Source organism: Phalacrocorax aristotelis, chromosome Z (assembly GCF_949628215.1).
Source record: "Phalacrocorax aristotelis chromosome Z, bGulAri2.1, whole genome shotgun sequence".
Classification (NCBI taxonomy): Eukaryota; Metazoa; Chordata; class Aves; order Suliformes; family Phalacrocoracidae; genus Phalacrocorax; species Phalacrocorax aristotelis.
This window is the reverse complement of record NC_134311.1, coordinates 64675252-64696217: the sequence shown is the minus strand read 5'-3', so window position 1 is coordinate 64696217 and position 20966 is coordinate 64675252.

Genomic DNA, 20966 nt, shown 5'->3' with positions numbered 1-20966 from the left:
CCACAGAAGTATGGGGCAGCATCATGCCTAGGGCAGCTGGACCACCTGGGAAGGTGTCACACCATAGGGGACAGTGCAAGGATGTAAGCCCAGTGTCGCACACGAACAGCAATTGAATTAAACCAAAATTCACCTGCTACACGAAAACTCTGTCACTTTTTTCTTTAGCCAATACATTAAAGAGAAATTTCTTCTAAGGCATTATATTACGTGCAGGTGAACATGAGTCTTCAGATCATATAAAAAAAGTATTAGTTCTCATCATTTTTAAAAGGTGAGAGGAAAGAGGGAGTTTCTTTGTCGGTCTGTTACTCAAAAATGAATAGCCCTTCTATAGCAAACTTCAAAGCTGAAACAAAGACTTTATTGCCAAGAACTGGAATGAAAAAGCCCAAGGATGAGATTTTCTTTGAAGGCTTTTTCCCTTGTGGTTTTATCCAAGAGTGGAAGTTGCATGTTGCCAAGTTCTTCCAAATACTTACATTCCCATGGATTCCAGGGGATAAAAAATAAAATGCCAGGGTCCTCTGAGCAAGGACCCTGTGTTATCCCCAAAGCCCTTGCATTTCCTTTCCTCTGTTATCATGCACACATATTGGTGATAGAGCAGTCTGTCATTCCCGCTGTAAAGATGTAGGCTTTTCACAGAGAGCTTTTAATCAAAGAAAATAGAGCTCCAGGCTCTACTATCTTTCTTGGTAGAAATCCCCATGAAGCCATAGGTATCTGGCTGTGGCCACGTCCTGCATGGAGCAACCAGGGAATTCCTGGGAAAGAACTTCCTAACTTCTTCCTACATCCCACAACAAATTACAAGCCCTCAAATGGGGAAGGTTTGACAGAAAACTTATGTTAATAACTTAATGTTGCACCCTAATTATGAATTGCCATATTTAGACTTCTGAATATTTTAAACATTGCGGAAGGAATACAAGAAGATGCTTTTAAACCTTTCTTGATATACAGGCAGATATTTAGAATTCAAGGGGTTAAGCAATTTGAGTTATCCTATGATATCGATCAGCATAGCTCTGTTTTCTTCAGCAATGCTACAGTGTTTTGATAACTTGAGTCTTTGGTTCCATATTACTTAGCATAAAATGGCCAGTTTGTCTAATATTCTGCTTAATATTTTATAGGAACTAGTTGATAACATCGGAATTGTTTATGCTTATTTTTTTCCTCTAAAGCCCTTGAAAAACTGTTATTGATGTGTATAACTTTAATATTATAGCTGTTAGTACTAAAAATGCATCTGATGAATAATGCTAAGATTATGCTTTTGTTAATACAAATATAAGATCACTCCCAATGAGGACTTTGTGCTTAGATCAATTATACTTTGCTTATAAACCACTTACTGCTGTGGAAGCAATTAGCATGCTTCCAACATAGATGAGTACAAAGTGCAAAAAAACCCAGGAAGAGACAACTGAATGAAAAGATTCATGATTTAAAAAGAAACAGTAAAAAAAAAAAAACCCTAAACAAGTATAAAAACAGTATATAGTTACTTAAGCATTAGATTAATTTAGATGGATTTCTTCTTGGCTCTAGAATATGTAAGTTAGATACAAAGAGTATGAGCCATGACTGACAGGGAGGTAATACCACGGGAGCAGAAGCTGTCTGTAATCTTAGCATTTTCACGACAGATAGGTTTGGGGCCTGATCCCATGTTGTACTGAGCACCCATTGGAGGTGCTGAGGGTCAGGCCCTTGAACAAACACAGCTGGTTTTTGTACTAGTCACCCCTCGCTCTCATGGTAAGTTTTTTAGAAGCTGCTGAGGCAAAGGCCCGTTGCAATGGCATCAGTATGTGGACGCCCACGCACTGCCTGGCCTCTAGACCTGGGTGGGAGTTAGCAGGACTCGGCTTCTCTCTGGCTACGTGATGGCAGGATGGCAGCCATGGTGGCGAGGGCAAAGGGGCGAAAGGGTTGGGAGGGCCATGGTAGGCAGCGCCCAGCCTTGCCATGCACAGCATTGTGCCAACAGCACCACAGCAGCCCTGCTGATGCTTGCCACACATCCACTTGTCTCTTGGGGCACGTAGGGTCCTGTGGCTCTTTATGTGCAAAACCGAGGTGTTAATCTCGTGTCCCGCGCAATGTCTTCATTACAAACACTACCTCAAGGTGAAAGATGAGCCTATTGACTAAACTGAACAAGGTCTGTTGTTTGGAAAGCAGTTAAGATGCATGTGGCACTGAAAGTTGTTCAGAAAGGATTTTGAGTCTGAACAGCAAGGACCGTGATAATAATCAAATTTATTCTTCAAGCACTCAGGAGTTGAGGGACACTTGTGCTTCAGAAGGGGATATATAAAAATGCGAAGATTTACTCAAAGAAGAGTGGCATTCTGCATGCACATTGTCGTATAAAATGCACAAGGATTTTTCCAGTAATTTGAACTTCTGGTTTTGGTTTTGGAAGCATCAGGTATGAAAGCGCTGATCTCCTCTGTCTTCCATGGGGTGGCAGTTTCGTACCCCTGCTCACCGGCTGGAGCAGCAGCCACCAACAAGAGTGAGGGGGAATAAAAACACCTTGAGCTGCTGTTTCAAAATATTTTGATTGCGTGCTCCTGCTAAGTTTCAGTCTGCTGCAGACGGCTGTGGTGTAAATTACTACCCCCCATACTTTTCAGTGGGATTTTGTATACATACTAGGTATAAGACTTTTGTAAGGCCAAAAAAAAAAAAAAGAATTCAAGTAGTTTTTAGATGAACATATCTAGCGTGTGAAAAGCCTGTTGAAGAATAGATTATGTTAAACATTTACCAGCAACTCAGTAAAAATAGTCCTTATACACAGACACTCAATATAATTTACTGTTCTAAAAATAATTTCAGAATTTAGCCAGTATGTAATATATCTTTGAATTTTAAGAAGGAGCCACTCCTTTATGTAAACATACACCTATGTTTCTTTTAACTCTACAGCCTTTTTCCCTCCAAATAAATTTATTAAATTCTGTGCACAAAATAGTACTGCAGCCTGCTATTTAGCCTATGGTGCCTTAAAGTTACTACAAATATTTAACAAAATGTACATAATGTAAATACTGCCAGAAGATCACCAAGGCCAAATATTTTCTCTCTTCACTTTTTACTGCACTTGCTTTCTATTGCTATTTAAGCCTCTTTTATCCAGCTTTGTAACAGTTATAACATTGTAGCCAATGTAAATGTTTACTTTCAATAAATCAGAATTTGTTCAACAAGTACTGTGCATTTGGGCACTATTTTGAGAACTCTGTTCAAAGTTAAAACAGTCATTTAAGAATGAAACTGTGTCTGAAGCAGTTTCTTGACTTTGCTAATCTCAACGACATCTAAAGGTCATGCCATGCTTTTACACATATCATTGGAGTAAAATTTTTCTGCAGTGATCTTTTTAAAAAGCACTTAGATGAACAGTAAAACCAGCTTTCCATGCTGTGTTTATGTGAATGGGTTACACAACTGGTTCAATATAAAGATATTGGAATTAAAACAGTATTTTGCATGTACAGTATCATGTAAAATGCATAAGGATGTCTCAAGATGCCTTTTATAATTGCTTTTAAAGAAGTCCTCTTTTTCTGTAGAGCTGGTTTTGTCGTGAAAACACAGCAAATATATGACAAACCATGTACTTTAATATGGGTATGCTTAAAGTATAAATGCACATCTGCAGCTCATAAAATATGCAGACATTTGTGGGACTGGTTATTAATTCAGTAAATGTACGATTTTTTTCACTGCCTATGAGCTCTTTTTAATTATATGGGTGGATATTGCACTTTTTGAAAGTTTTAGCTTTTGCTTTGTTAAATCTATTATTTTGTTATTGCGGATTTTGTATTGGAAAAGTCAAAGTGGTACTATTATTTTGAATGCTGTTAAGTATTTCACACAAATACAACTATGGGAGAGAGGAAAAAGTACATCATTGCTACCCTAAATGACTGTTAATTTGCCTTTGACCGGAAACGTACAGGCTGGAGCTTGAATCCTACAATGGAAGAGATATTCCATATTTTGGGGACCTTAAAGTTGGAACAAACAGTACCTTCCAAATGCACAAAACAAGAGCTGAATCAGTGGTGAAATCTCAGACTTCACTAAAATCAGGGCCTACAGATAGCAGGAGGACAGGATTAATACCAACTTTGGCTTCACTGCTACTCCATTGCCAGGCTGCTGCATTGCAAACTCTCTCAATATGCATCAACATCCAGTTTTCCATTGAGAAAGTTTATGTCATATTGTATTCACCTGTTGAACAGTTCGATGTGGGACCCAAGAGGTTAAAAATATAAACGTTAATTGACAGCAATACAAAATTATTGCAATGGAGCAGAGCTGCTTTTAAATGCACACATTGCCTTTTTGACAGGAGGAAGAGCAGAAAACCTTGTAAGAAAATACAGCCATTGGAAAAAGTATGTGCTGTATTGATTAAACTGTGTTTGCACACTTGACCAACTTATTTTTTGTCAATTACTGTGCAGTGCAGATTGCACCAAATAATTTTGCACAGGTCACACAGCCTGGGACCCCTCCAAGAGAGGTTTGTCCACCTGAAATATAGGGGTGCACTAAATGAATGAAGCCAATAGTAGCTGAGGGCCACAACTTTGCTATGGCCCAGCTCTTATCACAGTGCAAGCTCTTTAGTTGCTAAAGAGAAGAAATCTTAAGGACTATAACAAAGGCTTACTTTAGGGCTCAGTGCCTTGCAAAAGCCTAGTGTCAAAACAGGTGAAAAAGAGGAACAGCACATGAAAAATAAAACCCTGTAGATTTTAAATTGGTATTTTTTATTAGCCTGCATAATAGCTCCCTTGGGATTATTTTCTTAAATGTGGCAAACATTTTCCATTCACGTTCAAGGGAGAGAAGTGTAATTCAACACATGGAAATTGAAGCCTCTGAATGGGGCATAAGACCCTTTTAGTAGCAGCACTGAATATAGCAAGCCCCTGCGCACAGCATCAGCTATTGGATTCCAGACAGTTCCAGAAAACTGGCATTTTGCAAAATGCTGAAGCAGTGGGAATAACACCAGCAGCAGGAAAAGAGACTGCTGCAGAAGCACAAGTCTCCAGAGATCGTGCCTGGAAAAAAATACAGGAACTCCTGGCTTAAGGTTTGCTCAACAAAAGCCAGAGCTTATCATCAGCAAAGCAATTCTAATTTGTAACTTCTAAAGAGAAAGCTTTCCATTGTTTGGGGGAAATGAGGGAAAAAACAAATTAGTTTTCTTCAACTTGCTGTCCTGTAGCTGGATAGGTCACTCTAATAGCTTGCTTGTGGCAAGGTCCCACTGTACTTGCATTTAGCAGGCTTACTTAACAGCAGCAGCAACTTTCTTACAGATCTTGGGCAGAATGAAGAATAGTTCGGTTAACTGGCCATTCCTTGGAGCCTGTCTCATATTTTATTTATATATTCTGATGGCGCCTCTACAAGTAAAAGAGTCCAGAAAGGGAACAGGTGTCTGATACTTCCCTGCTGGTTTTCAACTGTGATCAGATTATTCTTCCCAAGTAAGCTGTTGAAAAGAATAATTTTCCTGACTGTTTAAGAAAATAATCTTGCTCTCTCCATCTGTCCTAGACAAATAGCTCAGGGTTTGGGGATATTTCTGCTCACAATGATCTACCAAGGTTAATTCAGTATGAAAAAGTTTGAGGATGAGTGGAGTCAGAGCCCAAGCTAATTTAAATATATAATTTTAATATAAATAAGTATATATTTAAATGTAAACATATTTGCATCTATATATAGGAATGTAAATTTCAAAATCTCTGTTGACTCAAAACTAAGTTTCAGGATATCCCCGTTTACAACACTCTTTTGACAAATGCAGTGTGTTACAAATACAGTTTTTAACTCACCTAATGGGGTACCTTTTGGTAGCTCTGACTTGCTGCCTTTTTGGCAATGACATGTTTTCCTAGATGCTTTTAAAATCTTGACCATGGGGAATTTTGAGGGGTCAGTCATGCCTCCTCTCCAGTTACTCTGTACCTGGCATGTTGCTTTTAATGAAATATTCCACCAGTGTGAAATTGTATTATTCCACTATTTGGCTCATTATTATCTTCTGCAAACTTAGATTTCATGTTTGCCATGCTAATCAGTAGGACATAAATATCAAACAGCGCAAGTCTGTTCTGTGGCTGCAGAGCTGCTCATACTTGTACCATGTTTCTTTTCTGCTTAGAAAGCATCTTGATTTATGGCTATTTTTTTGTGAATGAAACACCAAGGTCTCCCTTACTACCTTATCTTTTAGTATCAATCTTTCTTCAAACTCCTCCAGATACTCTATGCTTTGGACCTTTACATCTTTTTTTCAGCCACATCTCTGGAGAGTACCAGTAGCATTTGGTCCGTTTTATGCCCTGGTTACAAAGGTCTTTGGGTGGCTGCTAAACCACCTGCTAAACCTGAGCTGTGGCACTTCTCTTTCTCTGGCACGCTGGCTTATCTTTTTTGTCCAGCTTTTTTTTTTTTTTTTTTTTTTTAAGTCTCCGGTAGTCTTGTCCACTACCAAAAAGTTATATAAAAGAGAGAGGACTTGTTGGGGAGCAGTCCATTTTGCTCTGTGTTATGTTTTTCAATGACTTCATATTCTGTATAGGCATGCTAATGTGGCCTGAATTTCTGATCCATGGCAGCTCTCTTCCTTGTCACTCACATTTTCTCACACAGCTAGCCTTTAAAACAGCATCAAATATTAGCATTAAAATACAATACTGAGGATATTTCAGTTAAAATGCAAAAATGTGCAGCTATGTATAATAAAAAAGTATTGAAATTACAGTCCTGCAATACAAAAAGCATGTGTACAAACTATTAACTTATACATGAGAACAAGAATGTGTGGCTGAAATAGTATGCCAAGAAAGATGATGTTAAAAGCTAAGGAGTTCTAGATACACGATTTCCTCTCATAATTTCCTTTCACCTAAGCAAAATTGGCAGTGTAAGTTTAAATACTCCCTAAGTATAGTTTTGGCTACATCTTTAAATAGAGCTCGGGTTGGATTCCTGGTCTTTCCTTCCCAGATTCTTTTTTTCCTGTGTTGTTATTATTAGGAAGGCTTACTGGGGTCTTAGTTACTTAAATGAATGTTATTGATCTCCTAGATTAATCTGCTTGAACAATTTACATAAATTGGTTTGATATGGGCTTTTTGGTCAATAAGATACTGTATGCATTTGCATTGTCTCCACAGAGATTTTTTATGTTTGTAAACCCCAAGCCCATTTACTTGAATCAAACCTAAATCCATAGAGGATTGAAAGATTTGATGGCATGTGTGTATGAGATTTATTATGAGATTTTTTTAAAATTGTTTCTTTGTAACTGGAGTTTCTATAGCCTGGCAGCAGATGCTTTGGTGTAGTGCTACAATTTATTAATTGGTCCAAATGAGGACTGATTTTGGTTTTGGCTTTTAGGGTATTGTTGACCCATTGGATAAAGCTAAAAATTCTGGCCATTCTGACCTAATTCTATTACGTGTAAATGATGTTACTTCTCCTTTACATTGACTGCTCTGTGGATCTGTATTCACATATGTTCTTGCCAAGTCTAGAATGCATGAATACAAAGAAAGAAACAAAACTACAGTAAAGATGTGGTTCATGGTCCATGCTGACTGGAAATTGTGAAGGAGTTCATCTAGGGTAAAATTCTGCAATGGATTGCTCTAGCAGTTTTATGAGCTGTATAGTTGCATTTTGTGCCCAGCCAATATGCATGAGCCTTTCAATTTGCTTGTACAGGTACAGCCATCCTGGTGAAACTTGGGAGGTTGTTTGACTAGACCTAGATCTTTGCTCTGCAGTGGTAAAGCTATTCCTTGGTGGAAGATTACATTTCTTAAGGCACTGCTGTGCTTGCTTTTCACTTTGTACAATCTCCTGTGGGGAAAGCAAATGCAAAATGGATGAATGATGCTATTATTTTGATTTGTAGCATTACTCCTACATCCTCAGTAAGTACAAGTGATTCCACAGCATTTAAGTCAATTATGATTCAGGCCTCTATATAGACTTCAGTATCAACAATAATTACCTTTGTTTTCTTTAACTATACATACATATATATACATACATATATTCTTTTTAATTTTGATTGGCAAGTTGGTGTTTGAATACAGGAAAGTGGTGACCCTTGCTTTCTATACACAGAGTTTGCCTAAACTTGCAAATACAGCTAAGCAAGAAGAGCTCAGTCATGAACAACGATTTATTCCAGTGGTCTGCTGAAGAGAGACTGCTGAATCCTGTGGGTGGTTTTATAAAAAAATGTGAGCCAGCATCTACTAGGAAGTTAAGTCTCTGTGGTCAGAACAGATTCAAACCCAAGCTTCTTGAGGTGCAAGGCTTGTGGTTTAACATATTCTATCCCACCAGGCCCAAAACAAGGATTTGATTAAATAGTTGTACTTTTTTTTTTTTTCACCAGAAACTTTGCCTGGGCAAATAACTATAACCAAAAACTTTTCTGACTGTAAAAGCCATTGCCAGTTAATCACAGCTGTGTCAGTTTAAAGATGTGATTTCCACAACTTAGTCCTTCAGATTTATGGTGCTCTCTATGATTTTTATTTTTTCCCCACATTACGAATGCCTCATTTCTCTTGAGGGACATAAAAACTTGAAAGGTATGGTAGCAATATGCAACACAGACTTCCTTGCACCCTCTTGCTGGTCTGCATAAAACCTGAATTGAGGTACTCATTTCCTGCAATGATTAATCAACATAATGTGATCACTTGGTGAAAATCATGCTATAGTAGTTGGATATTTTGCAGGGGGGTTTTGGGGGGTGGGGGTTGTTCCACTGAGCCCTTTCAACAGTAAGTGAAATTTATTCTTTCTTTTCACTGCTGGTTTGAGCTCATCTCTGTATCTTTACTTTTGATTTGATTTCTGTAGGTCCGGATGTTGGGCCAACCACACATGGGCTAATTAACTGAGGAAGCAATTTTACTTACAGAACTGTTCCTACAACATCCATACTGGAGGATACTACTGGTATGAGAAAGCCTGGATGAGAACTGCTTTTTCTGACCCATTTTTTGGTGGGCAGGGTTTGCTTCCTGCAGGGTGCACCATAGAGCGTCCTGGAAATTTGGTCATTCCCACAAATTCTCTCTGAACAGGAGGCTGTCTCGAGTCACACCCTGAGCCACAGGGTCTTTTACCGTCTCCTGTTTGCCCAGGTGCATTTGCCCTCGTCTCCTGGAGGTTCAAGTTGAACTATTTTTTTTAATTCAGCTCCAGCAACTCCAAAGGCTCACTTACGGCAAAGCATGCATTCTTGCTCAAGAAAACACTTAGTTCTGTGCTCATATTTTAAATGTTTGCATAAAAATTATTTTCCATTGTTATCATGGAAGTATACCCTGTCATGGCCACAAAAACGATCAGAGGGATGGAACACCTCTCCTATGGGGACAGGCCGAGAGCATTGGGGTTGCTTAGCCTGGAGAAGAGAAAGCTCTCCCCAGACCTTACTGCAGCCTTTCAGTACTTAAAGGGGACTTATAAGAAAGATGGGGACAAACTTTTTAGCAGAGTCTGTTGTGATAGGACAAGGGGTAATGGTTTTAAACTAAAAGAGGTTAGATTTAGACTAGACCTCAGGAAGACATTTTTTTATGATGAGGGTGGTGAAACACTGGAAGAGGTTGCCCAGGGAGGTGGTAGGTGCCCCATCCCTGGAAACATTCAAGGTCAGGCAGGACGGGGCTCTGAGCAACCTGATCTGGTTGAAGAAGTCCCTGCTTATTGCAGGGGGGTGGACTAGATGACTGTTAAATGTCCCTTCCAAGCCCAACTATTCTATGATTCTGTGAAGATCACCTCCTAGGCAAGATCACCTTGCTATGTCCACATTTCCTTTCCTGGGCAGTGTCTGTGGGCTGAAGACCCATCTCCTCACTTTTCACTGTGTTCACCCTAGGCAGTATTGCCTCTGTCTCTTCTTACACTCATAGGAGCTTCACATGCAGAGTGGCCGTGCCACTTGGACACGGGCCCTGGCCCAGCATCAGAAAAGCTGGTCTTTCTACTGGCTGGTTTTGTGGTGTTGCCAGCAAAGTCACCAATCACACTTTTTTGTTCAAATGATTCTTCTCTTGTATAAAAAAAGTAAGCTGATAGAAAAATAAACAAAATGTGTAAAACCCCTGCTGGACTTAGGGAGTGACACTTTTGAGATCTAACACCAATGTTGCAGTAGCAAAAATATAACAGCCTGAGCTTTCAAACACTTGTCAAACTCTCCACTCACCTCAGCATAATCAGGTTTGGATTTTCATCAATGCTATGTGAGGTGAATGCAGTACAGCATTTCTTCTGGAGTCCCCTGAAATACATGTGTGCATACTAAACCCAAGTCTGAGCCTGCCTTCTGCACATGCATACAGCAGTGCTGAAAGAGATCAGACTCAAAAACTCAGGCTTTTCATACAGCCATGTACACAGTGTGTCATACATAGAAGGGAATAACAATAAGAAGCTGCACCTGTGAGGGTAGAGATGTAGGAACTGATGGTAGTGATTTACCCTGTGTAAGAGGTGGGATTTGAGTTCTTCCCTCTGTTTCAAGAACCCCTTTTCCATTACCCTTCTTGTGCTGCAGGGCAGCAGTTCTCAACTCAGCTCGTGCAAAACCACAGCACACTGACACACAATTCCAAAACAAGATGATGACAGTGGGACACAACCACACGTCATATGCACCAAAAAGAACTGAAAGCATATTTGACAACATACAAAGCCTTCTTTAGCTTGTAAAGGTAGCTAGGACAGTAAAAGCCAGTATTTCCTGGGTTTTGTCATTGTTTGCTCAGGCAGAGAAAGGAGACCTCTTCCTCAACAATACCACCAGTGCAAAACAGTCCCCAAGGAAAGCTGGCTCAAACATGATGCTGAAGATATGTTCCTTCAGCCCCTTGCTGGTGACTCAGGCCTGAGAGTCCTGGCTGATATCAACTGTTAGTAGAAAAGTCCAGGAGAGCAAGAAGCTAATCTCTGAAAGGTAAACCCATGATTCTATAGGACGAGAGCTGCAGAAAAGTGAGAACCAGTGAACAAGTGGGTTCTGGGTAGTGTTTGGGTGATGGAGAAGTGTGTGTGCAATGTTATGTGCCCAGTAGTTTTGCATATAAATGACAGTGCTGTCTTTATAGTTGTCCTTTTCTCATAAAACTAACTCCAAGGAATCATTCTCATAGGACTTTCTTTAGTCCTGCCTATGAACTTCATAAATATTCCAATTTGAGATAAACCTAGCTACTGGAATTCCTACAGAGGACTGGGCTATTGAGGCATTTCCTAAAGGCAGAATAAAAGACAAGTCATGCCAAAGAAAGGGTGAAAAATGTCTCCCACATACTGGTCGGTTTTTCCCAGTAGAGCAGATACAAAATTTAATGATCTCCATCTAAGGAAGAAAATCATAGATCCAAATCTCTTACTAATGATGAACTGTAGTGCTCTTTCATAAAAGCCAGTGCTATCTTTGGCAACAGTTAAAAAAGAAAATAAGATGTGCTTAGTTTTTCTGAAATAATAAATATTACACACTTACTTTCAGTGCTCTGTATTATAGAAGTATTTGACTGCAGCAGCCCATCAAGTACCTAATCTCTGAAAAGTACCATCTATTTCATGTTTTCTGAATTTTAAGTGAATATTGGTTTATATATATATCTGTAGATTTATGAGGTCTTTTTACAGGGTGCAGCTGCCTCCACACATTGTACTAGAGCAGAGTCACTCTGGTTTGGCTATTAAGATCCAGCTATCATAGTCATCGTCATACTTTCTGCCTTGTAATCCCAGTTTTTCCAGACAGACCTTGTTAGATTTCCAAAATATTTCTAGGACCTGAGTATTAGCCAGCAGGGAGGGAAATAACGGTGTACTATAAATTTGACGCTCCAGATTTGAAGTAATTTATTTCCTTCTCTCAGAATGGACTCATTTATACCTTAAAAAGCAACTCAGCAAATTATTTGTTCCTATCATCTGAGTAAAGTATTGTGTTTTGCTTGCTTCCTTAAGGAATCATGTATTAAAACCACATTTTTAAATTTGACCCCTTGCATGGTTTATAATATTTGCCACAAGTAATAGCAAAAAACTAAAGGCATAAAAATGAGCATTCCTAGGTTTTATTATATAAGTTTATCTAGGAGGAAGTTATGAGCCATGCAACAGTACAGGTTCTCTTCCAAATTTGCTGAGCTGCAGGATTAGGTTTGATACTGTTTCCTCTTCCTACTAGCTTACATTTTGGTCATTTGCCTCCATTTTCATTATTACAATGAATTATGTAAACTGACAATTATCATCAGCTGTGTTGAGGCATTGAAAAGCATTACCAGAGCGGGCATTTGGCCATGAGCTGTATGGCCAAAATCCATGTAATGTGTAATCACTTAAGTACAGGAGGTTTTAAGGACCTATGAGCCCTGAGGTTTTGATTTTTGAGTTTATAAATCTTTGATAGTGATCATCAAGCACAAATGATTAATATATCTTCTTGTCTGGAGAGGGATAAATTGAATTATCTGTATGAATAACTGAATATATACTTTTTATGTTTGTGAAATGGACAGTTCAAAAACCTGTAATGTTAATTCATCTTGCTTTAGCATTAGACTTGGGAGATTTGATTCTCTTGGAATATGATTCTTTTTCCATGTTCTTTCAGTATGAGAGTAAGGGTTGTCTTTTCACTAGATGTCGTCTAAAATAGGGTTGCAAAAGGATACCAGTTAAGGTTCACGACATGGCATATAACCTGGACATTTGTATTTTCTATGGTTTACACTTTAAGTAAATGCTTATTTCAGAAGATTTTTATTTCATTATAGTTGGAAAGAACATTAGCAATGGTCTTTAAAAAGTAAAGAAACTAAGCTAGAATTATATTAGCATGCCAGCAACTGTTAAATGATTACACATTTGTACATATTAAACCTTTACATTAACCATTAAACTTATATAAACCATTAAATTTATTAGACAAATTTGTACTTACTAAGCAAAGAAAGAAAAGGTGTTCCCTATGGAAAGACTGGCCCTGAGGTCAGCATGGGAAGTACACATGAGATGCATTTAGCAAATCTGACTTGCTAAAATGTGCTACCATATCACAAGGTAACTAAAAACCAGTGATATTCAAGACAGCCACTCCCAAGCACTCTCTGTATGGTCTTTGCCCCATGTTTCCCCTGATTTATCCTTGTTTCTCTCTTCAGAGGTACACAGATGAAACAACAGATATTCCAAAGGAGAGGAAAGCTAGACTGCTAGCAAAAGTGACTAAAACTAAAAAAAGTCTTTACTGCTTGGAGCTGTTATCCAAGGTGTAACAGTAGATATGCCTGTTCATTTTAAACATATGCTTGTCTAGAGCTGTTGCAGAGACCACATGCTTACTTTAACATATTTCTGAAGACACTGATTTAGCCAGGTGCTCTAGGTGGCGGCAATGAAATTAATATATTCCCAAACATAATGACTGTGGCATTTTAAATACTTTGCATAAATAGGTGGGAAAAAATCCTCAATATATCCTATTCGTCTCTTGTCTTTCTTAATTAGACATGCTTGCTTCCCCCTAGGATGTCTTCATTGTGGCAATGCTTTGATTGATGGTAATCTCTTATTCATTAACAGATTACTTCTTCAATATCATTAGCCAGCTCACAGTTATGAATGTATTGACTACATTAAGATTTACATACAGTACTTTTAAGTGAAGTATAATTGTTGCCTTCCATTTTAGAGAAAGTGAAACTGAGACACTGAACAATGAAATTTTCTCTGTCATGGAGTACTACATGCTGTTCCACTGAAAGCCAGAACATCCATGCAACAAATGTGATTATTAATGCAAAGGCAGAGGTAGCAGTATGCTGGTAGAAGGGACACAGAAGGAGCATGACGTGGTAAGCTCTTGATTCTGGGCATCTGGATGTCTGATGCAATGAGGTTTCATTTTTAGTGGAGATTCATGGATGCTGGCACCATGCCATCAAAGAACACACTTAGGTAGCCTACTACAGTGTGTTCTCCTGCCTCTGGACTGAGCAGCAAGGGAGCTTCAGGGCTCTCTACTGGGGCACAGGCATTTGGGCCAGAGCTGTACGTATCCAGCACCTTACCCTGTACAAAGAAAAGGTACTAGCCAGTGTCACACAGCAAAACAGACCTTTCTGGCATATCACAACAAACGACTGCCCTTTGCTAAACTGTGTACTTAACTAATCTTCAAAATGACAATAAGATCATTGGTTCTGATTAATCACTTTATGCCTAAACGATTGAGATATGGAATTTAAAGAAAAGTAAGGGAAAGAAACAGAAAAAGCAGTAAAGTTGTGGTCTTCTCCTTCCCCTCTTTCTTTCTTTCTTTCTGAAAATGACTGAAAGAAAGCATTTCCTCAGAAAAAACAGAGTCAAAATATCTGCCACACATACTGGATATGCCCTGCCACCCTGGGAGCTAGCTTAGGTGCCTAGCAATTTTCTGTGGGTGAGCAGGTATTAGGGGCAGTATATGGCATTACTTAGAAGTCATTTCAAAACACCTTTTCCAGTTATGCAGATTGTGAGAAAAGGAGATGACAAAATTTTACCTTGAAAATCATGCTGCAAAGCAGCAGGACAGCTTAATGGAAACCCTGCAAATGCAGTAAGAGGCCATTTCTTAGGCTTACTTTTCAGCTTAGCTTATAAATCAAAAGGGCAGCCTCCTGTCACCTGCACAGCAAGCTCCACAGACTACCTGAGCATCACGCTCAAGGCCAGACTGCCTCCAACTACTTCAGCACAAAAAATTCTGCAGTCTGGCCAAAGATCAAGAGTGAAGTTTTCAAAAGCATTTGATGTCTAAGAACCTTAAATTCCATTTTAAAAAACATTTCTTCAGCTTGCTGGGTTTCAGTGGAACTGGATTTCTACACATTCTTATCACTACTGGGCATAAGCATGGGGAGCTGAAGCCAGTTAGGTGCTGATGTACATTACAATCTTTGATTTCTTATTGCCCCAGAAGAAAAAGAAATTTTACTGGAAAGTGGCAATCCAATAAAACTTAAGGATGTTTTGTGGTAATATATTGTCTTCTGTGGATTAATATTAAAAAGACAAAAAAATACACTGCCCATGCTGCTGAGGAGCCTCTATTTCCAAATCTCTGGCTCCTGGGCAGCCAGCCAGATCCCAGCAATATTAGGGATCTCTGCTTCTGGAGTGCTGCTCTGTAGCAAAGGAGTCCTAAGGATACTCAGGGATCCCTGGGACTCTGCCAGGGCATTAGGAAAATGGAAACTTGGGAGGATCTCAGGCTGCAGAGGATCAGTGCCCCAGAACCACGTGCCCAGAGCCCCAGCTCCCAACCCTGCTACAGCACATTGAGCTGCTCATTAAGAGTCATTGAAACATGCCAACGTCTAATGCTTTATTTCAGAATTATTTTTGTCAGACTTTCCAATGTGGTAGCAATTTTGTAATGCTTATATTTTGCTCTAGGAAAGAAAACTTTTCTACACAGAGCTTAGTGCTGAGTGAAAATTCTTGCTCTGAACCAGAAACTCTTCTTGAATTTGTAGGTGTCCATAAAAATGTTGCAAATTTGGGCCATTTACAATGCAGCTCAGATCTCAGAGAAGGACATCCAAGCTCTGTGATAGTGCTGTTACTGCCACTCAAATAGCAGTACTTACGTAATGTAAACTTATGGCTCTGGTAATTAGTACCTGATGGATATTGCACTCCAAGTGTTTGTTTTATTTTTCCTCCCTGCACTGGTCAGGTCATCTGAGGATCAGCTATACCACAGTCTTTGTAAAACAGTTCACATACCTTCTTTTCATGCCCCCAAAGGTCACTTTTTCTTCAAGTTTTCTGCCCCAAACTGGAGTGTAGGTTGATATAATGTACCACCCCCAAACTCTGGAGAGGGTAATAATTCTAGTTTGTATTGAATTCATTTGTAAACAGTTTTCTAGCCTGAACAGAATATATTTCTTTCCCTACTACCAAGCTCTTGTTTATTTTATAGACATTTTGTTTTTCTGAAAAAATAACAGAGTTTACAGCTGTTTTTTCACTCTAGGTTGTTTCAACACATTAAAAGAAAAATACCTCTGAGCAGAGTGTCTCAGGGTGTTAGTCTCTTTTACCTCCTCTCACTTAGCCATTCACAGGTTGTTTTGCATTCCACCTCCTGTCCTGTACATGGACAGTTTGTGAGATCATAAAAAATATATAGTATTTGTGAGAACTTTTTTAAAAAATTACTTCCAGAGTCACTGTTTTTGGACAAAATTTGTGCAGGCATAATGCAGACAGAGGCCTAGTGATATTTACAGTATTGACTAAATGAGTTAGGAGCACTGCAGTGAGATAAAGCTGCTTTTGTAAATTCTGTGAGGAACAAAACTAGCTACTTTTGTAATAGCCTTTAAAGCCTGGTCCCTTTTCTTCCTCTAGACATGCTTACCACTATTTCCTGTATGGCTCCATTTTGAAATCTGTGCTGACTTCTAAAGGCTTTTGTAATATATAGCTGCTAACTCCACATGGTCCCATAACATCAGCTCAAACATATTTGAAAGTAGTAATTGGACAAGTAATCCTTCCAGGGGAAAAAAATCATGCACGGTTGTAGTCATCTGAACGGCTCTTATTTCCTATTCTGTGCAGTGTTTGAGATACTTTGGTGGAGAGAGGGAAGTAGATCTGCTAAAAGGCAGCTCATGAGTCTCGCAGAGAGAGATCAAAATGATTTTGCGACTAGTAGGTGAGCAAAATCACACTCGATTTTTTAGCAGGTGTAACCACTGGGAATGGGGTGAAGTTACCTGTAGATTTCATTCAAAGAATACACGTTTTTCTGAAAGACATCTGTAAGGCTTGTTACAGGACTCACAGGGTGAAACACAGTGAGCTGTGCTATGCAGGAACTCGCATTAGATGGGAATGTTTATTCTTCACAGTATTAATTCTATAAAACTCTGCATTAGCCTTTCACTCTTCTTCCATCTTGTTAGGCAAGTGGTAAAAATTGGTTCTCACACATTTACAGCCACAGATATCTGCCTAGAAGTGGTTGATAACTACTTGAAAGTGAAGAACTTGCCCACTAGGGCCATTCCAAGTCGATTGACTATGAAGCAGAGTCTTTAGGAGGACTGGAAGTACAGGAATACTAACAAGAATGAAAATAATCCCATGCATAACAATTCATTGTGTTTTCACAGGAGAATTTGCTTTTAATGAGACAACCTTTTCCTCAAAGACGAATAACAAGGTGAGAGAATATGCCGTTATTTGCAAATTATTTCCTACAAGAAAGAAACTGTGGGGTAACTGTGGACAGTGCTTTAAGAATATCAACTCTGTACTCAGCTGTAGTCTAGAAGACAAATTAAATTATAAGAATTACTAGGAAGGAGTTTCAGAGCAAAACATGGATCACTGTGCTAGGGTCACCTGTGGTCTGCATACTGTTCAGATACTGAAATCTACACATTTTATAATAGAGCTAACAAATAATACAGGGGGGTGAATGTATAGCTTGAGGCTCCATATGATAAACAGGATTTGACTTTTCAGCTTGTGGAAAAGGGGTTTCTAAGGGGAAAAGCTACGTAGTCATCAACACCATAAAGAAGGTGAACAGAAATGATTCCTCATTATTTCTCATAACAAAAGCACTACAAAGCACATAGGAAAATATACAAAAATCAAACATAAAAAATGAGGTGCCTTCCATGTGACTCACAATGATAGTGAAATGCATTGCCACAGAATGTTGTGGAGGCTAAAAATATTAATAGGATTAGATAAATTAAGAGAGGAAAAATCCATCAGATGATATGATGATCCTACTTCAATCTGTGGCTCAGAAAGTCACTGTCATTAAAGCCAGAATCAGGAAAGGAGAGCCCCAAACCTCTGTATTTGTCTTGTTTCTAATACTCTTCTATATGTAGCTGCTACTAGGCATTGCTGTAGACGGGCTACTGAGAAAAAAACGGACTTTTGTCTGTTCACATTTTTCTTGCCAAGTTATACATCTGCTTTGAAATTCACCAAACACTTTCTGATAATATCAGTCTTTACAATTATTTTCCTTTCATATTTGAGTCATGGGGGAAGAAATATTTTCACTACACATTACACATTTAAGGTTTTCTGTTGAGTCTAAGAAAGGAAACATTTTATAATTTTGCTAGTAAATGTATTTATAAATCTATGTTTTAATTGTTACAGAGCTTTTGGATGGACTGTAGAGAGGGAAACCTGACAGAGAAATGAAGGAAGCAGGTATTAGCTGCCTCCATAAATTGACCTGGCTTCAGTAGTAATGCAGGGTTAGACTGCTTTCTTTTGAAATCCTGTGTAAGCACACTCCCAAAACAATTATTTTATCTGGTGGCTCAAAGACAGATTTGTTTTTAGATTATAATATAAAAACAAAACAGATAGTATATTTCAGAGGGAATTAATTCCTAAAGTATGATGTGGACACATCAGGTGTGCATCTATTAGACACAAGCTTCTTGGCACCTGTACAAATGTAATTCCTTTATGCATGTTTTTTATATAATCTTTTTACAAGAAAATGACTGCTCAGTTTCCAGTTCCTGCCTCTTAATTCACCTTCCAGCTCTAATGTTGCCAAAAGGAAGAAAGATCCTGACTGATTCCCAGAGACTTTGATGTTGTCCTGCTTCCTTTCATCTACTGTAATTCACTGCCTTTCCCTTCATTTTATTTCTCTTTCCCTCTCTTCTTCCCCCCACCCCTCTCCCTCTCTGCAAGCTCAAGACAGAATACAACTCGATCAGTTAAAGATGCCGTGGCAGTATGCATAAGGAAGCCGTAACTAAAGAAGTGTAAACACACCTACTGGCTGCACAGCTGATAAAGTTCCAGGCCTTCTGCTCAGAAACACAGAGCCCTATACTTGTTTTCAGCATTATGTAAAAATAAAGCAATCTTTGAGATGCCTCATAAAATAATTGCTTTGAAAGGGCAGGCTCACATGTCTTCTAAAGACACAATCACATTAAACAGTGAGATGAGAGCAGGAAATATAAAGACTGTAATTTAATATTAATTATGTAGACTATGCCACAGTTGCACTTGAAGATAGGAGTATATGTGGGGGAAGAGTTTGAAAAGGAGCAGGAAAGTGGTTCAAAACTTTAAGCCAACATTAAAAAGAGAGTGCAAATTCCTTTTTAAAAAAAACAAACCATGAAACACTAATCATTATAAATTGAAAATGCCTCTGATTCTAAATCCTATGATGACTCCATACAAAATGGATCCCAACAGACCAAAATGAAAATTCTAAATCAGTGATGTGCCTCTGGATTTTCATAATGCATACTCTGAGAGAATATGAAACAGCAGGGTGGTTTCACAGCTCTGTCCAGTCAAAACAATGGAAAATATTGTGAGTGCTCCTAAGCAGCTGTTGCTCAGCTACTGCAAAACATCTGAGACACATTTAAAAAATTACTAGAAATTCTCATTTAAAACATGGAAAAAAGTAAAGATTATGGGGAGAGTGCATCTGATCTCTCTAGCCTCTGTCAAAATGCCCCCCACACTGCCCAGGGTTTTGCATGGCAGGAAGAACTGCAGTGCACTGGTGGCTGCCAAGCACCTGCCTTTGCAGAGGACTTTGGTGATGGTTGTTGAGATGTTTGTACAGTGACTAGCACAATGAGGTCGTTGTGGAAGGCTGCAAGAGTAGGAGAAATAATAGTAATGATAATAGTACTACTACTAATAATGATAAAATAATGTTAATGTGCTTATGTTTCAGAAGTAGATATTAAAGCCAGGAATACAAATACTTACAGTTAGTACCAAATAGTGCCAGTAGTACTACAAATAGTATAATCTATTTTGGATTCTTCTCAGAACCCACTTCTGCCTTGAGGACTTAAAAAAAAATGCCAAAAGAGAGAGTGACAAAATAACAAATAGCTCTGTTAACCCAGAATAGAAGTGGTGGTCTTCAGTGAGCATGTATCTTCCTTTGCTCTTGTAAGGGACAATTGCTTATAGGATGGTGACAAGACAGCTATCACCTTCAGCTCACATAAGGCAGACCCTGAATATTTTCCAATAAACAATTAAGTATTATATCAGCAATTTCTTACTAGACCAGTGGAGTTTTAAGGAAAAAAAAACTTTGCAGTTGGTGATGACTTCAGTAGTGATACTGGAATTACCCATGAGACCCCAAGTAGTTGCCCTGGGTACTACTATGGCTGCTAATATTTTAATTACTAAATTGCTGCACAGTCTAGAATCCTGGGCAATGACTTATTTCTATGTCTCTCTATCTATATCAGTTTCATTTCTATATCTTTTCAAAACAGTTTGATTTTCTTCAGAGAAAAATAGATAACCCTTGTCATAAAACCAAGAAATCTCATACTTTAGAGACATTGCTTCCAGTTATTTTTTTCCACACCAGTACTCATTAACTGCATTAATATCTAAGCAAGCTGGATTTGCTTCAGTAGTTGAAATATTTTGCATGTATAAAGACTGCAGCATTTCTTTTATTTTTCTTTTGTTGTTGTTGGGATTTTATTTTTTTAATTTAGCTGTGGAAGTTCCTGTGGAAAGTACCAATGCAAGATTTCTGCAGAAAAATTGACAGTAGGAGGGAAATGCTGGTAATAATGTCTCAGCATTGACTGTATCCTGTAATTCTGTTTCCCCACTCTTTCCTGTGTGGAGGTCTGCTGCAAATACTGTAGACTTTTTCTTCCTCGTGGACCACCAAATCCCCACACATTTATGGGCCTTTCTTTTAGTCCCTTAGGGTGAGAAGAAGCCTATTCATAAAACTAAACCACCTAACCCTGTGGGTTCTCCTGCTTTCCCTATTATTCCTA